The sequence below is a fragment of the Perca fluviatilis genome, chromosome 6 (genome assembly GCF_010015445.1).
Source record: "Perca fluviatilis chromosome 6, GENO_Pfluv_1.0, whole genome shotgun sequence".
Lineage (NCBI taxonomy): Eukaryota > Metazoa > Chordata > Actinopteri > Perciformes > Percidae > Perca > Perca fluviatilis.
This window is the reverse complement of record NC_053117.1, coordinates 23,203,977-23,219,849: the sequence shown is the minus strand read 5'-3', so window position 1 is coordinate 23,219,849 and position 15,873 is coordinate 23,203,977. Positions and strand designations below refer to the sequence as shown.

The following is a 15,873-nucleotide window of genomic DNA, read 5'->3' as shown; positions in this document are numbered from 1 at the left end:
CTGTGCAGAGATAAGACCAAGTCAGATTAGGCTAAATAATGGATGGCTGCGCTGACTCAAGAATTACTTTAAAACCACACAACATCAAAGAAAATTATTATGGAGCACATGCTATAACTTTATTCTTACAAACCTCTGTTTGTATCCTTGTTGTTACTGTATATTCCCCTAGGTCTCATTTCTGAATGAGTATTGCTCCTTGCCAGTGTGCGTGAGCACAGAGTAATGAGGTTGGCTCGATGTACTCTGTGTGTACTGTACAGGGACAAAAAGCACCATCCGTCTTCTGAAGGAGGATCTCTGCAGGGATGTGTGTCTGAATGTACGCGCACAAATACTCCACTGGCTTCACTGAAGATATTCTGTAAGACCTAAACTTTAAGTGACAATGTTGACCCAAGAATTTTTTTGTATTCAGATGGCTGTTAGTGGGACCAACTATGTGATATAGTATGTGATTTAGCTTTTATGAGTTTCCAGGGGTGAAGGGTCAGGGTTCAAGCAACAGTGGAGGACTGCAGTGTTCGGTGCCAACAAAGTCAAATGTCATAGGTTTCCCTGAGCCATTCTTGGCATTTCATGAGTGGGGGTTAATGGAAACATTTCATAATTTGCTTCTCAAAGTATTCATTACTGTAATAAAGGCAGTGTTTGTTTTCCTCGGTTTTTCTGGCAAGGGAGAGTATGCAAAAGTCCTCTGAATCTCTTGTGCAGAGGCACCGCAATATGCATATACACAGACATACATACATAAACACATACAAACAAACGATGCCAAAAGCATTAAGTATATTTTTTTATTGGAACTCCGTTCCCATAACAATGAGCATGGACGTCTCTGTGTACTTAGGGCTTTTAGAGGCCATTCTGGGACTTAACTGGTCTATTGAGCTTCAGTAACATTTACTGGGCCGGGTATTTGATTGTAAAAGTCCAGTCGTTTTAAAGAGATGCTTGAAAGGTTATTTTCATCAATTACTTTTACATCTGTTAACTTTAAAGTGACAGGAAACATGTTTTGGAATCAAGAATGATTTGTTGCTAAGGTAAAAGATATTCCCTGCTTCCAGATGTTTGGCAATATTGTCATGTGCTGGTTAATATTAAATTCAAGGTGTGTGACTTTTTGGACTTTAAATGGACTCTGTTCCCCTTTGCAAACCCTTAAAAGGCAGCACCATAGGCCTGCCTTGAGAGCATCGCATGACACATAATGACTTGCAAAGACATGTCCAAAACAGCATAGAGGAAAAGATACAAGAAGATAAAATTGTCTCCCTTTCTTCCTCCCTCTCTCTGTCTCTCTCTCTCTCTCTCTCTCTCTCTCTTTAGTAGCCAATAAACACTGACCTTCAGCACAGCTGGATGGTATCAAGGGAACCATAACACAACGTCTTACTATCAAGCCAGAGATATGGTCTTTAATTGATGTCATGTATAAGAATATACCCTGCGTATATTGACCAAACACATGACGAGGATCTCTGCAGCAGCATCTGTGTGTGATGACTTTGTTACGTTAGGCAGGAAGAATGACCTCCAAGGGACATGAGAGAGGAGAAGAAGAAGAGAGAAACAGCTGGGGCCTCGAGTAACTTCCCTTTCCCCTGGTTACACTGGAAGTCCTGTCATTGTGTTTGTTAGCTTCTTTTAAAAATAAAGAGCAACAGCTTACACTACTTTTACAGACGCACGTGATCTGGGATCTGGATTGTGGAGGGAATAGGTGGGGGGGGCTCGATGATGTCTCGAGAGAGTGATGGTATGCGCTGGTCATCTTTTGGTCATCTCTCGCACGGCACATCCTGGTGCTTTGTTTAACGAATAGAGAATACTTTGTTTTCCTGCACTGCAGTAAAACTTTCCGTAAACAACGGTTGACATTTTCGATGTTTAGACTAGATCACGGCATGTTGCTCTTAAAAACACAAGATGTAGACAGAAGATTGCGTTGTGCTTCTGCAGACTGCAACAAACTTTTTCCTTGAAATCCAACTCCTTTGTTTTGTTTTTTTCACTTATGCTCTCGCAGTCACACACACAAACACAGGGAGTGACTATAGGAGACACTATCCGAACAGGACAGTATCACATACAATAGTGACAAATGAACACCACTTTCAACAGTTTGAGAGTTGAGCAGGACAGTGAAATGGGTGCATTTAGCACTAAATGATGCTCCAGCCCCACGACAGTGTCTCCAACAGAGAGTCAAGCAACTGGATAGTGTTGCACTTTAATATATCAACACTGAGACGTGATTGCAGTGCTTGGAGTAAGCACACACCACAGAGTAATTGGAGTTAAGTGCCTTTGACGGCTCGTGTTTGTGCAAGGAAGGGATAAATAAATATACAGTAAGGGGTGGCACATATATATTAGATTTCTATCCTGCAACAGGGCCAAAAAGGACTTGCTTGAGCTTACTTCTGATATTTGCATTGAGCCTTCACTTTCCTCTGAATTAGATTATCCACAAGTTCTATTTCATATAGTAAGGTGACCAGATTTCTGAGACAAAATCAAAGGACATTTTCAGCTCAGAAGCGTAAATACCTCCAAAACAGGTAATGTTTTTATCTTTGTTAACTTAAAACGGGGACACTGCCCCAGGGGCGTCACTAGACCTAGAGCTGCACTGGGGCACATGCTCCCCTCTAAGAAAATGTTGTCTATTTCAACGTTTAAATGCATCAATCTGATGCACTTTGAAAATAAATCCAGAGGTTAGACTTGATTATTCTTATCTATGGATGGAAATATTTGTACTGTAGCCTGAACTATAGTTAACTAATTTTAACCATGCACACACGGGTGGAATAGTTTTTTCTTCATATTTTTGCATTAATGTTACTAGGAAGCATACCAGTAGAAATATATATTCATATTTGTAAGTGGGATATATATATATATAAAAAAGTAAGTGGGATTGTCTGGAATCTGGCAATATAATAACCAGTATGGTGGGATACACTAGCTGAGCAATTTACAAAAATGTCTGTGCTGACATCAATAGTTTACATGAGAATACATTATAATTTTGGCCCAAAGTTGGAGACCATGTAGAAATTTGTTGCAATTTCAAAACCGGATTACCCGGGAACTGCTTGTTGTACCGATGCACGTGTTGAGTGAAGAGTTTGTGAGATATTTCACAGAGAGTAATGGGTGTGCAGAGAAATGCAGAATGCAAATATGATAACATTTCATGTAAGTTCAATGTTAATTTTCTCGCAAACCATTTGTCACAGCAACTGGCGCTAATATCATTGGAAAGCTTAGGTTCTGGTTGAGGTGGTTGTACCAGACTCCCACCTTTGTCTGAGTCTCTATCTGTCAGAGGGAGAGCAGGAGTACAGTTGTGAAGAAGTTGGTAATTTCATGGCACAGATTAACACTTTTGCATGCACTATATCCGTGTCACATTCTCATTAGGGGCTGAGCCCCCTAAAGGTCTGATCCTAGAATTGCCCCTGCTGCTACTTCATACTTGTAGTCCACTACACCTCAGAGGGAAATGTAATGTTTACTGCACTACATTTATCTGACAGCTTTTGCTTTATTGCTTCACGCTGGGCTTATTTCTGCAACAGCTCATTGAGTATCGGATACAATTAAAACTATTGAGGAAATATTTTCCTTTGACATTAGTCCAGTATTAAACGAGGTCGCTGCAGTCGGCAACGGCGAAACAAGCGACAATGTAAGTTAATAGGACAATTGTCCAGCTTGTATTTACGTTCATAAAAATGCTCGTTTTGCCACTGACAGGCTCAGATTAATATTCTAAGTGTCTGACAACATTATGGAAAGGATTTCTAAGGAGGTCGACCTTTCTGTCAAAGAGTAAGTTCCTCGTTTTAAACATAAAAAAGTCCGCGAAATTGCGTTCGCTAAACCCACCACACTCCATGTAAATAAACAGTCACTAGGGGTGTGCATTGGCACTGCCCTCACAATTCGATTCGATTACGATTCACCAGGTAACGATTCGATTCAATTCGATTCTACGATGCGTTGCGATGCATCAAAATTCTACTGCACACAACAAGGCAAATTTTTCATCAGTCATGAGGCAATCAGTCAGATATCCTGTTAAGATTTGGCTGAAATTTCATGCTTTTTGGTCTAAACGACATACCCAAATTAAAAGTGGTACAGCTCCCACATAGTTTGACACTCTGGGGTGTGCCTGACATCATTGGAAAGGAAACACTCTACATTTTTTTGTTACAAGTGTCAGGGTGATTCTAGGCCTTACTGACACAGAGTTACAGAGGCTAGAATGGAGGTTTTTTATTTCCGTCCAAGTCATACATCTGTAAAATGATCAAAATAAAATACTGTAAACACATCTGGTGATATACAGATACACCCAGGCCATAGCAACATGTCTCAGGTTATTATAGAAAAAATCCAGATGCCAAAAGACTCAAAAATAGATTTTTCTACAGAAATGTCTGTCCGTTTTGCTGTCATCGGCTTGTCCGCTTTCATTGGCCATATCGGAGGCAAACCTGAACGGACTGGCTCATATGAGATGTCTATCAAAAGCTTAGAAGCTAGGGAATTCGATGACGCCCACTTTGAGCATGTAGCAAGCTGGGCAGAGAAGCTAGCGGCGATAACAAGTGCGGAAATGGAAAATTGTTTCGCGTTTTTCCGTTGTGATTCGGCCAGAAACTTCAACATTGTGAGGCGAACGCATCGTTTTGGAATATAAAGCTTGGATATTACATTTCCTTGGACTCTTGGGGATTTATGAAAATCAAGTTTTGGGCAACATACCACTTTGTTGCTGAAAGGACAACGAAAACCGGTATGGATGCACTCTCGACAGCTGCGCAGATTATGGCTTGTTTTAGAGGCTAAGCTTTCAATTGGTGTGTATATTTGGAAGATTTAATGCTTTTAAAGTTATAAAAACTCTCATGAGTGGAAGTTTTATCGAGGTTACAGCGACGCAGTGTCCCTTCAACGGGACAGTGATCCTTGAGAGAATATTGAACAACAGATTTTATTGGCTGCTATGTGTGTATTATCACTCTCCTGTATCTTTGATACAGAAGTAATTGAAACTTTACAACTTTATTGTCCACTCAAGGCCAGAAAATAAACAGTGACATAATCGATTATGGCACTTTGCCGCATCGATGCTGAATCGTGCATGCCCCGCATTGCAATGCATCGCCGAATCGATTATTGTTGACACCACTAACAGTCACCCTCCTGCCATCTGGAACGCGCTACAGGGCACTCTATGCCTGCACTAGTAGGCTAAGGAACAGTTTCTATCCACGTGCAATTGCACTGATGAACACACACCATCTCCTATGCCCGCCCCCCCCCTCACACACACACACACACACACCACACCACCATTCCCACCCCAACCTACGTGCTATCGTAAATACATTAGTCACTGAAAACCATGTTTTTGGGTACAAGTGCTATTTGCATACCATGTGTTATTATCTATTTATTTAATTAGGGCCCGAGCGCCGACAGCGGCGAAGGCCCTATTGAAACTGAAGGAATCATTTTTTTTACCCCGGCAAATTAATTGGCTTTTTGAGGGGCTTAACGTATTCCAAAACTCACCAAATTTGGCGGTCGCATCAAGTCTGGTGAAAATTTACGTATTTTAAGGGTTTCGGGAATAGGCGCACAAAAATGGCTCGCTAGCACCCCCTAGAAAGTTAAAAACATTTAGCCCCTGCATTGCGTTTAACGTAGACTCACGAAACTTGGTACACATATGTAACATCTCAAGATGTACAAGAAACGTCATCAGAGCCATGCCCTAAACCCAACAGGACGTCCGCCATTTTGAATTGAAAGTTCGAAATTAGTGCGATTTTGGCCATTTCCACGTCGTACTTTAACGAACTCCTCCTATAGATTTCATCCAATCAACTTCAAACTCGGTCTGTGCCATCTTAAGATGTTAAAGATGAAAAGTTGTTAAAAGAAAAACCTTTCGTCATAGGGCGTGGCCGTGGCGGGGCGGCCATTTTCTGCGTTTCGCCGCCAAAACAGGAAGTGTGTGTAACTCGAGAGTACATTGTCCAACTGGCTCGAAACTTTTCAGGATTCATAAGAGTCCAACCCTGAGGACAAATAAAGGACGATATTTACTTAAAGTCAAAACCCCCCCCAGTGGCAACAGGAAGTAGGCCTAAAAGTCAAGGTGCTATACTTTAAGAAACTCCTCCTAGAGATTTAATCCGATGGACTTCAAACTTGGTCTGTACCATCCCAACACCTTAAAGGAACACGCCGACATATTGGGAATTTAGCTTATTCACCGTAACCCCCAGAGTTAGACAAATCGATACCCTCCTCATCCTCGTGCGTGCTGTAAGGCTGTCTGACGTCTCCAGCGGCATTAGCCCAGCACAGAACAGGCAGGTGAATGGTTCCAGTAATCCTACTGCTCAGAATAAGTGACAAAATAAGCCAACATGTTCCTATTAACATGTTGTGATTTGTAGAGTGACAGCGTGTACAAAAAACAACGTAACATGAGACACAGCCGGGACAAACTGGGAACTATATTCTCAGGCGGAAGACTTGGGCGGAGTGATATGCTCGCAGCAAGCCTGTCTGAGAATATAGTTCCCAGTTTGTTTGCTGTTAGAAGATGGCTGTGTCTCATGTTACGTTGTTTTTTGTACACGCTGTGACTATACAAATCGCAACATGTAAATAGGAACATGTAAATAGGAACATGTTGGCGTTATTTTGTCACTTTTGTCATAATTCGGAGCAGTAGGCTAGTTGGAACCAGTTACCTGCAGGATCTGTGCTGGGCTAAGCTAATGCTGGAGCCGTCAGACAGCGTTACAGCATGCACGGAGATGAGAAGGGTATGTATCGACTTGTCTTACTCTGGGGGTTACGGTGAATAAGCTAAATTCTCAATAAGTCGGCGTGTTCCTTTAAAGATGAAAAGTTATTAAAAGAAAAACTTTTCGTCAGACGGTGTGGGCATGGCGTGGCGGCCATTTTGAGTGTTTAGCGATGAACAAAGAAGTTGTAACTTGAGTGTACGTTGTCGTATCTGCCCAAAATTTCTCACGATTGACAAGGGTCCAGGCCTGAGGACACCTACAGGCCAAAATTGACTTTTGGTCATAGCGCCCCCCGCTGGCAACAGGAAATGTGCCTTATATGACAAACATCATCCGATTTACATGAAACTTATAATGTGTGGTCTACATGCGATACTGAGCTGCCCCCCTATACTTTAACCATGCCCACTTACTCAGGCCACGCCCCCTTTCATAACATTTGAACCGTTTAAGGTAGAGTCTTGTGTGAGGTGTCATTGAACTCAGCAGAGTTCATTCTTCATTGGTGATGGTTTGGCCCGCCCTCTATGCTTAAGCCACACCCCTTTTCATAACATTTCAACCGTTTAAGGTATACCCTTGTGTGAGGTATCATTGAACTCAGCAGAGACTTCATTCTTCATTGGTGATGGTGTGACCCACCCCCTAAGCTTTAGCCACGCCCCCTTTTAAACTAATGACCCATTTGATGTAGACCCTTGTGTGAGGTATCATTGAACTCAGCAGAGAGTTCCTTTTGAATTGGTGATGGTTTGACCCGCCCCCTCTGCTTTAGCCACGCCCCTTCACAGATAATGAACTGTATGACGTAGAGTCTTGTGTGAGGTATCGTTGAACTCCCTTTTCATTGTTGACGATTTGCGGCATCTGAGTGCCGCGCAAATGCACGGTCGCAAGGAGTGGCATCCGCCGGTAACCCCGACACGCGCAGAGGCGAGGGCCTGTCCATCGGTGCTCGCAGCATGAATTTATTTATGCATTTTAATCTTTTTAGCTGTGGGCATCTCAGGTTTGTTTCCAAACAATGTCTTGTTGTATTTGTGTACAATGACAAATAAAGTAGGGGAGAACCGGGATGAATGAAACAGTTTTTAATTAAACATCATTTACAAAGACATCGTAAAACAATGAAAGCTAATATTTTGTCACTAGCAACCTACATCTGTCCTCTGTCAAATACAGTTGCATTTTCAGCTCTGAACGAAACTGCTCGGGAGTTATTTAAGCAGTAGTCTGACGTGCGTTTTGTTTCATTCGTCCCTCCTGGCCTGGACGAACGAAACAGGCGTGGGGGACGAAAGAAACATACAGTTTAAGCTATGTGCACTTCCCACAACTTCAATATTTGGCAACATATCATGAATGGTACTTCAGATAGGTGTTATTTCAGATAGATTGCTGCAGGGCTGTATGTCTTGGTGAATGTCTGTTAACAACTCATTGCCGTCATCGTGAAGTGCGTATCTGGCGGTTATGGAAATACCACGCACTATGCCATTTATATAGCTAGAATAATACATGTTTCCAATTATATAATGTTTCTATAGTACAAAATGTTATTTCACTCTGTTATTATGTGGGTAAGCCACCGCACATCCAAATAAGTTCCCTTAACGACCCACAGCCCGTCAGTCTCCATAGGATAACATGGCAAAACTCGACCCCCTACCTGATAGCCCCAAATATATTTGCATCTTTCTAAAACCACTTTTCCATGTCTCACCTGCATAAAATATAGTATAAACATAGTTATTTGTGCAATTACTTAGAATACATGGGGTTTACTGCCTGGTCGGGATGAATGAAACAGCTGTTTCAATTGACATTTAAACCTATTACTATTACTTACTATTACTTTAAAGTTATTACTACCTAACTAAAAAACTCTGACATTCCACACTGTAGGACATTTTAAAACATTAATTCATCTGTTGTATGACCATGACAACGGTACATGACACAATAAATACAACCTCATCAAACATTTTATTTACCTCACTCAAATTGGGTTCGCGGATCTAACTTTATAGCAGCATGACGTCATGACGCCAACTTTCCTGGATCTGGTAGATCTTGCGTGCTGTACGTGCTCACAAAATTTGACATTTGCAACGTGTATGGTTTTCAGGATAACTGCAATGTTTCATTTGTCCTCCGTTTCAATCGTCCTGGTTGTACCCTATCTTATCTTAGTCATTTTAGCATCGTAAAATATGGGCATTCTAGAACATCTCTGAGCTCTGAGCAGTGCTCTGGCTGTCTTGAGCCTGCGTCTGTAGGGTGCGCGACTATATATGTTTGGTCAATGTTTTCTTTCTTTCATTCCAATTTCGGATCTGTCAGTCACAGTGAAAACTGGGGACAGCTCCAGCCGAGGACATGTGCGTTCTCACCCTGACAACGGCGTCTAGGATAATGGCGTGGCAGACTGTGGCCCAGCGCAACATCTGGCTCCACATGTCACAGCTACCCGCGGAGGTCAGACGTGAGCTCCTGGAGGGCTATTTGGGCCCCGCCTACAGACAGCCACGTCTCATATACACCAGCAGGCGACCGAGGAACATACCTGCCAACATTTGGTTTTCAAAATACGGGAGATTTGTGCAGGGGCATGGTGGCGCGACCGGGGGGGTTACTGTTAAGTGTACTATAAGTCTGCGCTACAATACAAACATTGCCATCTTGAGTTCAGCTTGCTTCACGTTTTCTGCCTCTGTCTGTTCTTTCATGATGAAGGATGAAATCGCCTGTGTGCCCTTATGTGCTTCTTCTGCGCGATGGTGCCGCTGTGTTTTCATGTGCTGGGTAATGTCATTTTCCCTGCCGTGCGCTACATTAAAATCAAGCCTTGGCCTCCACTCCTCCGCCCCACCCTCCTCCCCCGCAGCGGCAGCCTGCTCCTCCTAACCGGCAGGCTTCACGGGGCCGGAAGACCATGCGGGCAGCCCCCACCTGGTCCAACCCATCCCCCGAGCCACCCAGCAATCAGCGGCGACAGTGGCAATGATGGGGCAGGGGGAACGTCTGTCTCACCCCGGTTGAGAGTTGGAACCACAACGGCCCTTTTAAGGGCCACCTCCCTCTATCTAAAGAGCAGTTTCCCCTCAACCAAGCAGCTTTTATTCCCATTGAACATTGCACTGACAATAAGACAGTTGTTTCCCACACAAGCACACACCGGCCCGCCGCTGCACGCGGAGCTCCACCACTCTCTCACTATGTAGACAGCAGGAGCGAGTGTCCTCTCAAAATGAGCAGTGCCGTGCAGACATCCTTCTCCCCCCAGCTGTTCCAGCGGGATGAGGAAGGCTCTGACCCAGTGGCCCACCGGCCACTTCCCTTTCGACGAAGCCGGCTACCTTGGGCTGTGCCTCAGAGCGCAGCGCGGCATGGAAAAGCTTGACACACATGGACTCATGGATGTCAAAACTAATCACAAAGGGCTACACGCTCTAGTTTGCCTCCCCCCCCACCTCGCTTTGCCGACATGTTGGAGACAACTATGTCCCCTCAGGCAGAGACAGCTGCTCTGACGTCAGAGCTAGAGGAGCCGCTGACAAAGGAGACCATTTCCCGAGTTCCTCCACAGGAGGAGAACGAAGGTTTCTACTTCCGCTACTTTCTCACACTGAAAAAGACGGACGGAATTCGTCCCATTCTCGACCTGTCCCAATTCAACCGCTGCTTGAACGTCAGCGTGTGATGCTGACGATCAAGCACGTAGTGGAATGTGTGCGTTACCACGAGTGGTTCACTTCCGTCGATCTGAGAGACGTGTATTTTCACATCCAATTTATCCCCAAACACAGGAAATTCCTGCACTTCTCCTTTCAAGGGCCCCATTTTCAGTACAACCGGCTGCCATTCGGTTATTCCTTAACCCCTCGCACGTTCTCCAAGTGCATGGAGACGGCGCTTCAGCCGTTACGCAAAAAAGGCATCGGAGTCCTTTTTTATCTGGACGATTTAATTGTTTTGGCCCCCTCCCAGGAGAAGGCTGCGCTCCACACTATGGAAGTTGTGTAGCACCTGCAGACACTGGGCTCCGCCATAAACTGGCAAAAGAGCTCACTGGTCCCCGCACAGACAATAGCTTATCTGGGTGTGGACACAGACTTGACCATCATGAGAGCCAAGCTGTCAGCACCAAGGCTGGACGCACTGAGCTCTCTGCTGTCACGCATCACGCCACACTCAACAGTGTCAGCGCTGTCTGTGATGCGTCTCCTGGGCATGATGGCTACGAGTCATGTGGTAGTCCCCCTGGGTCTCCTCCACATGAGAAAGATTCAGAGGTGGTTCCATCGTCTGCACCTTGACCCAATACGCCACAAGTGGCGGATGCTGACCATCCCTCCTTTTCTACAGTCGGACCTGGCATATTAGGGAAACTCCCGGACCCTGTCAGCTGGAGTTCCCCTGGGGGGAGTGACATCACACATGACAGTGTACACGGACGCGTCCCTCACCGGCTGGGGAGGAATGTGCGAGTCACAGGTGGTGGGGGGGAGATGGCCAGTTTCTCCTCTCCCCCACATAAACTGCCTGGAGCTGTCCACGGTGCTGAAAGTATTAAAGCACTTCGCCCAAGTGGTAGCAGGGAGACATGTCGTCGTGCAGACAGAAAACATCACAGTAGCAGCTTACATAAACCATCAAGGGGGCGTGCGCTCAGCTCGGCTTTTAGAGATAGCCAGGAGCCTCCTATTATGGGCCCATAGACGCCTTTTGTCTCTCAGAGCGGTTTACATCCTCGGGGTTTTGAACCGGGCGGCAAACCTAATGTCGAGGGGAGGGCCCTCTAACAACGAGTGGAAACTGAATCCCACTATCGTAGATAGATGCTAGTGCTCATGAGAGAATACACAGTGCGCACTGTGGTCCTCCTTGAACACACGGGACAATCCAGCCTTCTCTCACCAACCCTGGCCCAGAGCCCTCCTATACGCTTTCCCCCCGGTCTCTCTGATCCCTCGCCTCTTGGCACGCATCCAGGATGAGAGCCTATTCGGTCATTCTGGTGACACCGGAGCGCACGAGCACATCCTGCTTCCCGACTCTGGTTCAACTACTGTCGGGGCCCCCGTGGCAACTGCCGTGGCGCAAGGACGCACTGAACGGCGCGATATTCCACCCCTCAGTGATAAGCCAGCGGCTATGGGCCTGGGGAAATCGCCTGGAGAAATTAGGCTTGCCCCCTGCCGTTGTGCGCACTATCCCTCCTGCACTGGGTGGCTGAGAGGAATGTGGACCATGTTCCTTAATTATTAATCATGATAGCAATTTGTCATTAATAATGCACTCCCACAATCATGACTCGGGCCTTACAATCAGTATTAGGCCAATTCATAATCATGACAAGCTTTTATCAGAATAATATATTATTTGATACATTGACTTGTCAGTGCAATTAAGAAGAGGAATTAGTCTATGTTCTGCTTGTGGACCCTGTGTCGCAGGTGGCATTGACTACATCAGCTTCGCCCTTAACCCAATAGCAACTGCTCTTAAATAAATAGAATGATAGTTACGTATTGTAAATCCAGATTCTATGAGTATAGGCGCAGCCCTCTAAGATTCGGGCCACCTGCTCCACTAACATTGGCTGAAGAAAATGCTGATGTTGGGAGCAGAGCTACGACTCCGTACCTGTAATATACAGTATCTGTGGACGTAGTTGAGGCCCGTGCTGGGCTATTGGGATAAACCCAATAGCGACAGCTCTTAGAGGGCTGCGCCTATACTCATAGAATCTGGAGTTACAATACGTAACTATCGGTATATGCTTTCTTGCCAGTGGCTTTCTTGGCAGTGGTGGCCTAAAGGTTAAAGAAGCGAGCATGTGACCGGGAGGTTGTCGGTTCAATCCCCAGACCGACAGGATAAAATCTGGGTGGGGAAAATGAAAGAGAAGCGCTTATCCCTCCCTCATTACCACCACTGAGGTGCCCTTGAGCAAGGCCCTTAACCCCAACCGCTCCAGTGGAGTGGCTCAGTGGCCAGCAGATCAGACTGTGGTTGTACTGTGCAACTTCCAGGTATGAATGTGTGCAACTGTGTGAATGTGATCCAGGCGTTCCTGCAAAAGAGAGGTTGCCTCTCAGTGAACCTTCCCTGAATAAATAAAGGTTGTTTTTTTTAAGTAGAGATGGCTTGCCAGTTGGCAAGAGTTATATTATAACAAGGGCATTTGGTCAGGTGTCCTATATTATTTATCAGCTCATGGCCCTGATAAGAGCCTTGCTTGGTGTAGGACACTGTGATTGGAGTTAAGCCAGCTAGCTAACATTAAATCAGGCAGGCTGTGTTTGCACTGCTACACTCGCATGTAAAACACTCTATTCTCTGAAACACATATCATGCACCTTTTTCAATAAGGTAGTTATTTAAAGCTATAGTTTGAGTTTCTGTCGCCCCCATGAGGAATTCTAAGTAATGACAACAACACTGTCGGTGCATCCACATGATGCAAGCCTTGGGTGATTGCACATCACGCCCCCACCCTTCCTCCATGCAGTTGCTAGTAGCGTTTATCCCGTCAAATCAAGGAGGACACGGAGGATTTAGAAAATATGATGGACTCTTTAGAAGAGGTAATTATCTTGTAATTTATATGTCCTCTTTGAGCTTCTGCGCGTGAATGTCACCTGACTACACCAATTTGTAAAATTGTCATACTGAGAAATTGTGTTTTTTGGAGCTAATAGGCTTAATTAGCTTTGTAGCAACTCATTTGGCAATGGCTTGAATGAAATAGACGTTACATTAATATACATCACAAGGTAGCAGAAATTTGTCTTTGATGTGACTTGTGAGTAAAGAAAACACAAACTGTATTATGAGTATGAATTTGGTTTTGCAGCATATTTGCATATTTTTGGAGCGGGTTTCACTTTTGACTCACTGTAAACTTGGATCCGGAATGAAGGTGATATTGTAAATTGGCTGCAGCCCACTCGCACAAATATTTTCCCTTCATAACATGTATTGGTTTCATGGGAAACACAACATGGTTTGCTTCACACAATGTCACATTCATATTTTCCTCTCATGCTTCATATTCCTCTAATCATCCGACAAATGTTTTAACTTAAAATCAATAGGTTAGTGTGACAGCTTGCTTTATCTTTTACAACATCATATTACTATAAATGGAGGACCCTCTGTCTGCTTCCTGGGTACCCAATGAACGTGGGGTTTGGAATTTGGAGCAGTTTATAAAGCGTTGGATATCAAACAAAAGACAGAAACTATATGTGTTAAGCTGCTGTGAGCTGTAAATTCACCACTTCTAAGCAGACGGCAGAAGATAACGTCATCTGGGAGCTGACCGGGCAAATAGAGCTCTCTTCCTTTGTCTCACTTAGAATTAGGGGTGGGCGAAAAAATCGATACAGCATAGTATCGCAATATTTTCTGTGGCAATACTGTATCGATACACAGACACCAAGTATCGATCTTTTATTATATATGTGTTGGTCAGTTTGTCTGCTTGACAATCAGATTTTGCAGCAATACAAGTGAGATAAACAAACAGATAAATTTATCTTTTTAGATAAAACAGATGTTGACAAAGTTTCCTTTTGGGGACATAATTTGAAATTGGGAAAAATTTGAAGTTGGAAAAAAGTTAATGAATTGCAATATATCGCAGAATATTGCAATATGTTTAAAATCGCACTAATATCGTATTTTGACATAAGTATCGTGATGATATCGTATCGTAAGGCCTCTGGTGATTCCCACCCTACTTAGAATAGGTTGTGTAAGTGTGCTATCTTATAACACCAATAACATTACCTCCGCTAATTAAATCCATACTTTAAAGTGCCCATATTATGCTCATTTTCAGGTTCATAATTGCATTTTGAGGTTGTACCAGAATAGGTTTACATGGTTTAATTTTCAAAAAACACCATATTTTTGTTGTACTGCACATTGCTGCAGCTCCTCTTTTGACTCTGTGTGTTGAGCTCTCTCTGTTTTAGCTACAGAGTGAGGCGTCGCACATGCGCAGTAGCTAGGTAAGGACTACTAGCTAGAAGCTAGCGCTGCTAGCGGTTAGCCACCTCGTTCTCAATGGCAAAACACTGCTACAACACTATAGAAGTACTTACATGTCCCTCGTCTGCAGGTATTCCACGCAAAGTTGGAAGTGCGCCTATGAAGGTAAATATGGTGCAAAATGTGAGAGCTTGTAGAATACGATGTGAGAACTTGCAAAATCTGAACTTGTATGTTAAAATTTGCACTTGTAAAAAATATTCACACACAAGTGATCTGAATTTGAAGTCACACAAAGGGAAAAAAACATGTAAAAAAAGATATTCACGAATGTGTAGATTGATATTTACATGAACACAAAGCTGAAGAACACAGTTGCAAACTTGTAATGCAACATTTACTCGTATACTTTTTCTTACTCAGGTTCATGTTCCATCACAACCACAACTCACAAAGTGATTACAACCTCTCGAATCTAAAAGTTGAGGCGTGCAGATTCGCCACTTTGTGATGCAAGAGAGCACATATGTGAGGTTGCAGTGATAGATTCGCTAGACACAGTGCCCTTACTGACCAAGGTGCAAACTAACTAACTAACCAACTTTTTTTTCTTATTTGCATATTACCAAAATGGTACTACAGGTGCTCTAAGCGATGTTGGGTGACGTTACTTCTTGTTGACGTTGAAAGTATTTTCAAACAAAACGGAGACTCGCTTGCTCCTCCCTCCTCCTCCTCATCTCGTCCCCTCCCTTCTGTGCTTCATCACCCCCCCCCCGTTACTTTATAACCGTCAAGCCACTAAGCCTGTTTGGAAATTAATACCTCTGTTGAAGTGTTAAATTCGTTAATGATAACAAGCCGGCTCTGGCAATGTGAGTCCATTTAAAACGCTGCATATCCAGTCAACACAACGAAGTTCTCCTGGCCTCTAGGGGGAGTGCTATAAGTGGAACAGAGAGAGAGAGAGAGAGCGAGAGAGAGACCAGACGACTGTGTTTGATTTTGAAGTGGT

General features: G+C 44.0%; 1 protein-coding gene across 1 annotated transcript in view; it reads left to right on the top strand.

Moving 5' to 3' along the window:
* pde4d (phosphodiesterase 4D, cAMP-specific) overlaps window positions 1-15,873 on the top strand; it is a 221,847-nt gene that overhangs the window by 1,803 nt on the left and 204,171 nt on the right. The gene's annotated exons all lie outside the window — the stretch shown is intronic.